This window comes from Sylvia atricapilla, chromosome 21 (assembly GCF_009819655.1).
Source record: "Sylvia atricapilla isolate bSylAtr1 chromosome 21, bSylAtr1.pri, whole genome shotgun sequence".
In the NCBI taxonomy this organism is placed as follows: Eukaryota; Metazoa; Chordata; class Aves; order Passeriformes; family Sylviidae; genus Sylvia; species Sylvia atricapilla.
Window position 1 is genome coordinate 967,047 of NC_089160.1, and position 9,208 is coordinate 976,254.

Sequence of the window (9,208 nt, forward strand, 5' to 3'; positions counted from 1 at the left end):
CGTTGTGTTAATGGGTTTCCAGGGAAAACTCCAATAGCAACCAGCTCCAACCAGGCAATCACCTCATTCCAGCCCCCTTTGCTTCCAGCAAAAGCCACGGAATTAATGAAGCATTTGGGAATGTCCCCAGACTTCCCCTTCTTCCCTGCGAGTGGAAAACAGGTTGTTGATCCCATTTGACAGCTGAGGCTTTCCGGGATGGGGAGCAGGAGATATTCCTCAGGCTTCCAAGGGACACAAAGGTGGCTCCTTCAGTTTTCCAGTGAAGAAAGAACTTGGGCTGTTGTGATCCCACATCCCAGGGAAGGGGATGCACCAAGACATTGCTTTGTCCCTGCTCCTACAGGACATTTTGGATCAAAATTCCCTTTCCAGCAATTCCTGTGTTTTGCTGGTGCAGGGGCATCTCTTGATGAAATTGGGATGGGGTTGAGCTGGAGAATGTTTTTTATGGATTAATGAGAAAAGGCAGGAAATGTTGGGAGCAAAAGCTCCATAAAACCTGACTAGGCTCGTGGCACATCCAAGGGAAAATCCCAGGGAATGATTTGCCCTGGGACAGAACCACAGCACTCGTTTTCCTGGAATCCCTCTCCAGTGAGAGCGTGGAACACCAGAATTCCACGATTTTGGAGCAGGATCCGGACACACTCATGAGTGCAGAGGTGTGGAGGGAGGCCACCAGAATCCCGTGATCTTGGAGCACGGATCCAGATCCAAACCTTCTCCTTCATTTCCAGGTCCCACTGTACGAGGCCAACTCTCCAGGCAGCTCTCCAGGCACTGCAGCCTTCCAGGTAAACCCATGGAAAAGCTTATTCCGGGAAAAACCTGGGAGTGGGTGAAGGAGGAATCCCAAACGTTTGAGTTTCAGCAGGGGCTGGGATTCCCAAGTGTCCCTGGTGGCTCCTCAGTGGCTTCCATCCCTTCCCCACTCCATGGAATGTTGTGTTTGTAGGAAAACATGGATTTGGGGCCGCAGGTGGGGTTGAGCCAACACCTTCCAGTGGTGGCTGGAATCTGAAACCTTCCCAAATCTTCCCAGGGAAGCAGCGAGTGAAATCTGAAATAAAATGGGATTAGTGCAGTTTTTTCTGGAGGAACAATGGGAATGTTCCGGGACACGCGGGTTTCGAGTTCGGACTTATAAATATCAGGATATTTATTATTCCTGATCTATTCACAGACTCACGAGCTGTAAAGAGCTGTAGCAGGTCAGAAATGAGGTAAAATGGAGAACCTCGATCTCTTTCCAAGGTTATTTAAGTGCTAATTACCCAATAACGAGGTGACACCTCTATTATTTATATTTCTGACCCCATAATGACCACCCAAGGCCTGCAGTGTGGACCTTTTCCACCCAACTACAGGAAACCACCCAAATCCATGGAGAACAAGGAAGAAGAAGGTGGAGAAGTAGGAAGAAGGTGAAGAAGAAGAAGTCAGACAACGCCCAAAGTCCCCATCTTGCCCCATATATATTATTATACACTAAAATCTTAATACTCTAAAATCTTAGATTTAAGGTTTTCCACCCTGTGAGATCACACAATTCCATTCAAACCACACCCCCACAGCCCCGCTGCCATCACTCCATTTCGGGAGTCTGTCCCACGTCCTCAGCTCAAATGTGGTTCTTGCTTGAGGGTCAGCACCTTTTACACAGAAACCCTGAAATTTTCAGCCTCCAGGGTTCCAGCAGAGCGGAGCAGGGACAGCCAGCCCCTGGAGGGAGTTTTGGTATCCCTGGGATGAGGGAAAACCAGGACAGAGCAGCTCTTCTGCTCCCCCTGTCCCAGGGGTTAATCCCAGGGAGCCTACAGGAGGTGCTGGAAGAGGGACAAACTTCTGGAAAGCTCCACCAAGGTGTTCAAAGGCTCTGGAAGGAAACAAACCCTCCCTTTGGCTCCTTGCCGCTCCTGGCCTCCGCCTCCTCCTCCCAATCCTATTAGAATTAGAGGGATAGAGCTATAAGAGGAAAAGTCCATCCCCGGAGCAGCACTGACAGCTTTGCCTTTAAACCTTTAACTAAGCACCGGCTGCAGGTCAGCACGTGGAATTGGGAATGCAGCGCCCTGGAGCTCTGCTGGAATCTTTGGGAACACCTGGAGAAGCTCAGCTGTGCAGAGGAAATGGGGCAGCCTCAGCATCGCTCTTATTCCGCAGAAAATCTTTCCCCTTCCACTCGTGTGCCAGGAATTCCATCCCCAAGCCACATTCCCGTGGTCTGTCTGGATGTTCTGCCCAAAAAGCTTTGGAATGCCCCACTGGGATGGAATCCAGCTCAGATTCCCTCCTCCAGGACTTTGGGACTCGGCTGGGTGCAAAACCAGCCCCTCTGGCACATGAAATCAGGGATGGAACTTTTCCAGCTGCACTGGTGGTGACCGCAGAGCCTCTGGGTGAAGTTGGTGATCCTGGGGAGCAGGAAGCTCCTGTCACAGCCTGGGAGGAGTCAGGAATTGTCCCAGGAGCCACAATTAATGAGGGAGCCCATGGGCACGGGCCGTGCTGGGGTCCTGCTGCCATCTCCTGGAGGCTGCACCTTCCTCTGGATCATTATGGATCGGGATGTCCAGGCTGGCCAGGCTGCCTCTGGGCAAATCCCTGCTCTCCTGGGTTCTGACACCACTGAACACAGACTCCCACTCAGCTGTGGGGTTTGGGGAGCTGGAGCACCCAGCTCCACCCCCTGCTTCCCATGGCTGGAGCAGGATCAGTTTTATCCCAAATCAGGGTGGCCTTGGCAAAAGTTTTCACCTCTGGAAGAGCAGCGATGGATGGGATATTGGGAAGGAATTCCTGGCTGGGAGGGTGGACACAGGGTGCCCAGAGAAGCTGTGGCTGCCCCTGGATCCCTGGAAGTGTCCAAAGCCAGGTTGGATGGGGCTTGGACCACCCTGCGCAGTGGAAATGTCCTGAGTGATCCTTCTGGGTGATGATTCCATGATTCCCTGTCTGTGCCCTGGTGGCACTGGAGCATTCCTGGATTTCCTGCTCCCTGTGCCAACGGGATGATCCAGCTCTGACTCTCAGTCGTGGAGAGGGAAATCCCCTTGGATTTACCCTCCTGGGATGGGGCAGGAACTGCAGCTGGATCTAAAGGCTCCTCTGGGCCGTGTGTGGCAAATGGAAGTATCTCCAGGGAAAGAAAATGATGGAGAGCTGAAGCACTAATCCTAGTGTGGGATGAACACTTTGTGCTCCTCCCTGGTTGTAAATCCATGTAAATGAGGCAATATATGGAAAGCCAAGGATAGAAAGGTTTAGGGAAAAGGCAGGAGAGCAGGACCAAAGCATGAGGAACAGCAATTCCTGGTGGGAAATGTGGTTACAGGAACTGCCCAAAGCTCAAGGATCGCCCCAAGAAGGGTTTGGGAGGCACTGGGAGTTTTCCTGACCATTCCTCACCCTGGGAACCCAGCGTGGCGCTCTGGGAGGTGCTTTGGATTCTACCCCCGTCCACCACTCCCCCACATTCCCTCTGCATCATTCCCCTTCTATGATTTTCTCCTTTGGGTGTCGATTTTTAGGAAACTCCTGGCTCAGCCTTCCCATTCCCGAGCCTTCAGAAGCAGAGCAGAGCCCCAAGAAGCCCATGTCCTCCTCTGAGCCCATCCTGGACCTCAAGGGAGACACGGCAGGAGCACTTCCAGGTGAGAAACAGCACTTCCAGGTGGGAACAAGAATTTCCAGGTGGGAACCAGCATTTCCAGGTTGTGTGCAGCTCAGGCTCACCAGGAGCTGCTCCTCTTGGAAGAATTCTTGGCAAAGCTTTGCCATCCTCACTACGGATCACTAATCCCAGCAAACAGGCAGGTCTTAGAACCATGGAATTATTGAGGTGGGAAAAGAGCCCCTGAGACCAGAGCCCAGCCGTTGCCAAGTGCGGCAGTATGTCCATGTCCCCCACGTCCCCAAATGCCACCTCCCAGGGGGTTTTAAATCCCTCCAGGAATGGGGACTCTGCCCCTGCCCAGTGCAGCTGTGCCAGGCCTGGAAAAACTTTTTTGGGGGGGTGAAGGGTTATTTATTTATCCAAAGGGATGGGCTGGGCACGGAGGGAAAGCTGCTTTTGCTCCGTGTGTGTCCCAGGCAGATGTTCTGCTGATGGAGAGCAGGAGGCCTCCGTGGGCTCCTGTCACCCCAGGGCTCTGCGCCGTCACCGGAATGTCACCTCTGGCCTCTGCATCCCTCATAATTCCCATCCTGGCCCTAAAGCTGCAGTGGCTGCTCGGGAAAAGAGAGGGGGAATCAAGTGCTCAGGAACAGTCTGGTGTGGGACAGCTGCTGGCCATCGCTGCCCCTCAGCCGGCTGCACCTCCAGGGACATCCCACATCCCATCCCACATCCCCTCCCACATCCCATCCCGCATCCCATCCCACATCCCATCCCACATCCCATCCCACATCCCATCCCACATCCCATCCCACATCCCATCCCACATCCCCTCCCACATCCCATCCCGCATCCCATCCCACATCCCATCCCTGGGCGCCCAAAGGGCTCCTCGAGGAGCTGCAGCAGCCCAGCTCTGGGAAAAACAAAACTTCTGCCCGTGGAGGGAAGGCAGCAGGAGCTGGGAGACCTTTGGAGGGGATTTGGGGGACATTTGGGGATGGGATTTGGGGGACATTTGGGGATGGGATTTGGGAGATGTTTGGGGATGGGATTTGGGAGACATTTGGGGATGGGATTTGGGAGAGAGACGTTTGGGGATGGGATTTGTTGTTCTTTTCCCTGTTTTTCCGTCAATGCCAGAACCGGGTGGATTAGAGCAGATGTTAAATTAATAAGTGACAGGGAATATCCACTGCTAAATGTGTGTGGTTGATATATATATATATATGTATATATATATATATGGATGAAAATAAGCAGGGAAAAAAAATACTTGGGCTGCACAGATCCAGAGGAAACAGCCTAAAACTGCCAGCAGAGCTCCAAAAAAACCCAAAAAACACAAAAAACAAAAAAGGGAATGTTTTAGAAACAAGCACAGCTGCACAGGGCAGGGATTGAACTGCACGAATCAACTGTGATGAAGGCAGCAAAAATTCCAGCCCCAAACATCGCTCCCCTCGCTCAGCTCTTGGCCCTGGGCCCTGCCAGCTCCAGGGAGGGCAGGAAATCAGGGAAATCGGGAGGGATTGGAGATGAAAGGCGCCGTGGGATGAGTCGGGAACAGTAATTAGGTGCTGATGGATATCGGCTCGCTCAGGGGGTGGAGTGGCGAGCGCTGATTTAGAGCCCGGCGGGAGCTGGCCGGGAATTAAAGGCACAAAAACCTCGGGCGGGTTTGTTCCAGCTCCAGCTCCAGCGGGATTGAAGTCCTGGATGACAAAAGGTGGCTGGAGTCAGATCTCCATCTGTCAGTCCTGACAGACGGGCGGATTTAAAGGCTGGAAAGGTCGGGATGGCGCAGCATCCCATGCTCAGGAGTCGTGGAAGAGAATCCCCGAGCGGTTTGGGTTGGGAGGGGTTTTAAAGGTCACCGAATCCCCCCTGCCATGGGCAGGGACACCTTCCCCTGTCCCAGGCTGCTCCAAACCCCGTCCTGCCTGGCCTTGGACGCTGCCAGGGATGAGGCAATGCAGATTCCAGGCTGGAGGCATTCCCACATTCCAGCCATTCCTGCAGACTGTGGATATCCACAGGCACTCAGCAAACGCTGATTTAATTTAGATGCAGGATCTCCAGGGCATTTCCTGCAGTCACATTGTGCCTGCGTGGACCGAGATCCTGCAAAGTGGAACATCCTGATAAAAGTGGCGCACATTCCCAGAGCAGCCCTGGATCCCTGGAAGTGTCCCAGGCCAGGCTGGATGGGGCTTGGAGCAGTGGGAGGTGTTGGGGTGGATTTTGGATGAGTTTTAAGGCCCCTCCCAACTCAAATCATTCCGGGGCTCCATGATTCCTGTACAAGATGGAATTGTGGGCTCCATGCCCACAGGATGACGTTTGTGAGCACGTCTCCATAAATGATGTAATTCCCAATGTTTTCCTGACAGAGAGGCTGGGAGGAGCAGGGGAGCAGAGCTCCTGCCCACCAGGGGACCCCGCAGGGAGTGGACAGTCCATGGGACACTCAGAGCCAACACCAGCAGGTACCAGGCTCCACCTTTCCCCTCAGGGACTGCACCTTCCCCCCGAGGAACCTCAGAAAAATCCCTGAATTCCCACCTTGCCCCCTCCTGGTAGCAGCTGTATGATGGAGGAAAATCTGGATTAGCTTCCAAGGGCTCCAAGGTCTTTCAAGAGATGCTTTTGCTGTTTGGATTTTTTTTTCCCATCTTCTTGCTGATCTTTCCCAACAGCAGGGATGGATTACAAAAGGAGAATGCAGGGAGAGTCAGGTTGGGTTTTCTGCCATCTCTGTCACCAGTTTGGAGCTCCAACAATTCCCTGCATCTGAGCTTGGTGCCTCCTGCCAAGGGGTCGGGATTCCCTGGGGATCCAGCTGGGATCGCTGGCACTGCCAGGGCCTGGGGCAGGTCCTGAGCACCTTGGTCCAGCTGCACAGGAACTCCCAGTGCTGTTCCCAGCTGGATTAATCCCATAAACCACAACAATTCATGCAGAGTCGAGCCCTGAGATTGATGGGCTCCAGCAGCTGGTTTGGATTGGGCACTGGGATGTTGAGGATACATCCAGGGGATGAGGTGAGGGAGGTCAAAAAGCTCAGAGAGGTGAGGGAGGTCAGAAGAATGCCGGGGTCAGGGCGAGAGGAGAGAGGGAGGGAGAAGAACAAGGGCCTTGTTCCAGCACATTCTGTCTCCTTTTGTGTTGAATATTCTAATTTACAGTGACCAACCACTGCAAGACACAAAACCTACAGACTGTGCACACAACCCATGAGAACTACTAAATTACCACCTCATCCTATATTGTAAACTCTAAAGACTACTCTTCTTATCTACTTTTGCCTCGATGCCTTGGCAGGGTGCAGAGGGGCTGCATTTGGGGTCCTTTTGTTTTCTGTCCTTCAGCCCATCTCCAGTTAATCCCCATCCTCCTGCCTGCCGTGCCTCCATCCCAAAGCTGCCCTCCATTCCTATTTCACTTTACATCTCCAGCATTTCATCCCAGACAATCAGATCCATCCTGGCCCATCTTTCCCAGCGCCCAGAGCCGCAGGGTGGGGATGGATGATGCTTCCCACAAAACCCGCCGGCAGGAGCCGGTAATTGCCCGCAGCAGGATCCCCGCGGCTCCGCGGGGCTGCTCGGAAGTGTCGCTGCTGAATTTAATTGGAGCTCTAAAGCACAAGTGGCACCGGGGAAAGGAGAAAAAAACAAAAATAAAAACAAAAAAAATCGGTGGGAGACAGGATCAGAATGATCAGCCAGGCTGGTCCCTTTTCCCAGAGGGACACTCGGGATTGTGGGTGCCCTTGGGTCACCCGAGGGGTGACACCCCTTTAACGCCAGACAGGGGCTCAAAATAAAGATAAACCAGGAAAAAAATCAGGGTGTTTGTCCAAAGATACAGGAAAGGAGAGGCCACGGAGCTGCTCCAGGGCTGGAGCCAGGCTGGGAGAGCTGGAGATGCTCATCTGGAAAAAAGATGGATCCAGGGAGAGCTCCGAGCCCCTGGCAGGGCCCAAAGGGGCTCCAGGAGAGCTGCAGAGGGGCTGGGGACAAGGGACAGAGGGACAGGACACAGGGAATGGCTTCCCAGTGCCCAGGGCAGGGCTGGGTGGGATCTGGGGCAGGAATTGTTCCCTGGCAGGGTGGGCAGGGCTGGCACAGGGTGATCCTGCACCAGCCCCTGGATCCCTGGCAGTTCCCAAGGCCAGGCTGGACACTGGGGCTGGATCACCCTGGGGCAGTGGGAGGTGTCCCTGGGACAGTGGGAGGTGTCCCTGCCATGGTTGGGGTGGCTCTGGATGGGCTTTAAGGTCCTTCCATCCCAAACCATTCCATGGTTCCTGGATTCCATGGCTTTATTTCCACAGCTCTTTTTTCCCCTCTGGTGTTTAAATGGACAAACCAGGCCCTCACCAGCCCTGGGGTGTGCCAGCAACATCCAACCCAAACCATTCCAGGATTGTGAGATTAAGAGCAGGGAAATTTTGGAAATTTTGTCAGTTTGGAGCCTGGCACCAGCCCTGCCAGACCACCCAAAGGATATCAGGATGGTGGGATGTGAGGAATATTCAGGAACTATTCCCTGGAAACCTGGATTTGCTGTCAGCCTGGTGACCTGAACAGCTCCCTGTGCCTCAGATGGGAATAACTGTAAATGATTGTAATTGGGGATGTAAAACTGAAAACTTTGGAAAATCAATGTTATCCCAGTCACTGTCACGGGATGCTCCAGATGCTGGAGAGGAGCTGAAGGATTTGAATTCATTCCCCAGCTCAGACACAGGCTCCTCCTGGGAATTTGGGTGCTTAAATCCCCCAGCCTCAGCTCCACGTTTCCCAAAAGCAGCTCCCAGGTTCACAGATTAGATGGTTAAAGCAGCTTCGAGGCTTCATCCCATCACTCAAAGAATTTGGGGCAAAGATTCATCCCTGTAGCTTCCCATAGAGATTTGCCAAAGCAAATCCAGCCTTCCAGGGTTCTGCTTGCTGATGGATGACATTCCTGCTTCCCACCTCCAGCAACTGCAGAGCTGGAGCTGCTCAGAAATGTCAAAATGGGGAAAAAAAAAAAAAAAGAAGAGGAAGGAAAAGGAGTAAAAAAAAAAAAAATCCAACTCAGTCCTTACAAAAGTTTTGAAGGAAAAAGAAAATCCCCCCCTTGACATTTTCTGTTTCCGTGCAGGGGGCAAAGTGCAGGGTGGAGGATTGGAAATTGGAATCGTTTATTCCTGGTTTGGTATCTCTGGCACCCAGGTGTGGTTTGAAAAGAATCCCTAGCAGGTCTCTCTTCTCTCTCGTGTCCCTCATCTCCCTCAGCTCCTTCATCCTGCTCATCTTCCTCATCTCCTTCATCTCCATCCTTCCCTCGCCTCCCTCCTTGGCTGACCTCACACTCCTCTCTGCTTTCCTCCCCAGCCCTGGAGACCTCTGTGGATCCAAGGGAGAGCCCTGGACTGGGACAGGGAGCTGGAGCCCCTGGGAATGCCACTGGAGCCCCTGGGGATGTCACTGGAGACCTCGGGAATGCCACTGGAGCCCTTGGGAATCCCACTGAAGCCCCTGAGGATGTCACTGGAGCCCTTGGGAGTGTCACTGGAGCCCTCGGAGATGTCACTGG

The 9,208-nt window shown here is 53.2% G+C and overlaps 1 long non-coding RNA gene across 1 annotated transcript; it reads left to right on the forward strand.

Moving 5' to 3' along the window:
• Positions 1-740: 740 nt before the first annotated feature.
• LOC136370457 (uncharacterized) lies at positions 741-6,102 on the forward strand. Its single transcript, XR_010745181.1, has 3 exons — positions 741-797; positions 3,534-3,656; positions 6,013-6,102. It is a non-coding gene; the product is annotated as an uncharacterized lncRNA (long non-coding RNA).
• The last annotated feature ends 3,106 nt before the right edge of the window (positions 6,103-9,208 follow it).